Source organism: Sorex araneus, chromosome 1 (assembly GCF_027595985.1).
Source record: "Sorex araneus isolate mSorAra2 chromosome 1, mSorAra2.pri, whole genome shotgun sequence".
NCBI classification, from domain to species: Eukaryota; Metazoa; Chordata; class Mammalia; order Eulipotyphla; family Soricidae; genus Sorex; species Sorex araneus.
In genome coordinates this window covers 26,361,420-26,364,843 of record NC_073302.1, presented here as the reverse complement: position 1 = coordinate 26,364,843, position 3,424 = coordinate 26,361,420, and positions in this window count along the sequence as shown.

Sequence of the window (3,424 nt, the reverse complement as noted above, 5' to 3'; positions counted from 1 at the left end):
ATTTTAATTTGCTAAATTTACTGACCCTAACATCCTGGGATAAACAATAGCAAGAAGCAAACAATGACAGATCCTAGAGAGAAAGTCATCTGCAAAACTTTATAAATTACCAAGGAAACAAAGTATGACGAACAGTGAATAGATGTAGCAAATGCATTCACTGGAAATTGTACTTCAAGAACCAGAAAGTATAAGTAAACTCAGATTATAAAAATAAATGTTTTAGACAAATAAAAGGAATGTAAATTATAATAAAAGAATGAGACACTGATGAAGAAAATACGGATCTGTAAAGTAACAATATAGTAAACTATATTTTTCACTTCTAAAGAAACTAAAATCCATTTATTTGGGTTAAATAGATTAGTTGAACAGAACTAAGGAGAGATCTATGACTTAAGGCAAGTTAATAAACTTGCCTTAATCTTTCCATTCACAAAACAGAGGGTAATAGTAGCATCAGTTAGAGTATTGAAGTATAAAATTAAATACAACACAAATACCATGCTCAGGAGAGTGCTTAGGCTAGAGTAAACTCTTTAACAATTAATCAACCAATTTTTCGTTATGAGTTATGTATCTTGAGCATTCACAGATGGCAGCATTTACAAAATCTGTGACTCAGACCTTTAGTCTGTAATCAAATAATCAAAACATTTTATAACTTTGGGACCCTTCCCTCTCTTCTCTCAAAATTTAGATGAATTCTCTGTGGTTAAGAAATCAAAAGTAGGGCCAGGGAGTTATTTCAGAATGTAAAATGCTTGTCTTGCTCATAACTGACTACTTGGCCACCACATGTGGTCTCCTGGGGACCTACAGGAGTGACCCTTAAGCAAAGAGTCAGTGGCAAGCCCTGAGCATAACAAGAATGACCACACTCACACAAACACACACACACACACACATTGGGGAGGGGAGGGGGGAGAGATAAATAGACAGAGAGAGAGAACAGACTGACCCTAAACTAGTAGTTTAAACAATATCATAACCCTGCTTTAAGAGCTACCAGATTGTTATATATTTTTTAACTTTGATTGACCCAAGACAGAACCTTATAAACACCCCTATATCCAAGACCCCTGGTAGACAGAAACAGTCAGCTAAAGCAGTACAATGCTGACCTCCTGTATCTACAGTAGCTATTCTCTTCACTATCATTCTAAGAGACACATCCCCTTATGATGTTTCTGTGCCACTTTCTTCTCTTGTTATCTATGATTATGTATGTCTATTTATCTTGCTCAATCAGATATGCCTACTTTTCTCCCTCATAAATATGCATGATTTTTCCTGGAAAACTAAATATATATAGAATGATAAGTCACCCTCACTATATTTGGAATAAAACCAGACCCAATTTTCTCTTTGTGAAACTTGCTCCATAGACTGTATTGGCCAGAACAGCTCCAACTTATTTTCTTTTTTTTTTCTTTTTGGGTCACACCTGGCGATGCACAGGGGTCACTCCTGGCTCTGCACTCAGGAATTACCCCTGGCGATGCTCAGGGGACCATATGGGATGCTGGGAATCGAACCCGGGTCAGCCGCATGCAAGGCAAACGCCCTACCCGCTGTGCTATCGCTCCAGCCCATCCAACTTATTTTCAATAAATCCCTCATCTATTTTGTTGTCCCTATACTGCCCCCTCCACATGTTTATTGAGGTACTGGGGTTTACAATAATGTTAATAATAGTTTCATGCATAAGTAGTTCCAGAGTGCATGCTTCCCTTTACCAGTGTCCCTAGGGATCCCTCTCCATCATCTCCCCACCACCCCCAGCCCAGTTAGCTCACTTCTGTAGAAACTGAATTCAGAGGCATCTTCAATTGCTTAGTGCCACTGGTCCAGCAAATAAAAGAAAAATAAACAAATGGTACTGCATAAAATTAAGAAGCATTTGCTCTGCCAAAGATCACTAAAAGACAGAGAGAGAGAGAGAAAGAGAGAGAGAGAGACCACAGAATGGGAGAAAATATTTGCCTACTGTTCATCTAACAAAGGGTTAATATCCAAGATATATAAAGTACTTGCAACACTGTAGCACTGTCATCCCATTGTTCATAAATTTGCTTGAGCAGGCACCAGTAACGTCTCCATTGTGAGACTTGTAAAGTCCTTGTAAAACTTAGAAACAAAAAGCAAACAACCCCAACATAATGGGGAGAAGAGACATGATTCCTTTAAAAGGATGTACAGATGCCTAGTAGGTATATAAAATGCTCTCCATCACTTGTTATCAGAGAAATGCAAATCAAACAATGAGACATCACCTCACACCAGTGATGGTTTCACAAATAAAAAAGGATAAACGTAATCAGTGCTGGGGTGGACATGGCAAAAAGAAACCCTTATCCATCACTGATATGAATGCTTACTGATTTTGGAAAATGATATAGACACTTACCCCAAAAAGTAAATATCTTTCTTACACATTCAGGTAACCTTCTTGAAGAAAAGAAAAGGAAGACTATTTCGCATTTCATTTGATTCAAAGCAGGGATTTGAGTTTCACAAGAACTGATAGCACTTGAGAAATGCAATTAGGCTGGTTTCTATTAAATGCTAATCCTACCCTTCGTGAGTTAAGTTGAAATGTATGTGCTGGGTGTATCACTTTTGTTTCCCTAAATCTAGTACTTTAAATAAGGCTATACTTAAGTCTTTTCAACTATGCTCAAAAGTCCCAAGGTAATCATACTCATTGGCATCAAGTTGAAGCTAGAGTAGCTAGCTAAAGACCATCAAAGACCCTGACAACGTTGACAGCCTCCAGAGAATCCTAAATGTTCACCACGTGGGGCTGCTGCCTTCATTAACATTTCAATTTTAAAATTCAACCAAAATGTATTTGAACATTCCTATTCGTATCCCATTTTCAATCCTCCTTACAATGTGCTTTAGTGTTTTTGAAGTGGCAGCCTCTACACTTGGCATTCGAGATTCAAACATAAACAAGACAGGGTTGGCTTCCACACTGTGGACAAGGAAGAAACAGTCAGAACTCATTAACTGTCTCACCAATATAATATAATACAATTACAAATGGATCTTAAGTGCATCTTGCTGAACTAATTAAAAACGAATGAGGTGTATAATGTGATATTTATGTAAATTTCAAAAGCACCCATACAAATATACAATGAACATTTTGAAAGAGCAAATTAGAGACACAAAAAATACATTTGAGTAGTAGTTGATACAATGGGAAAAGAGAAGAGCAATGGGGGATGAAGAAAGGAGAGGGGGAGAGGGGCAGAATAGGGATGAAGGAAAAATAGACCTAAATTTTAAGCAACTAGCACAGACATTTGGTATAGAGATGATATACTTTTAGATGTCAGTTTGTTGTTTTCTCACCTAATAGCTTCCTTCTTTGTCTAAAGTACTTAATGCTAAGGAATTTTCTTAAATATAAAAC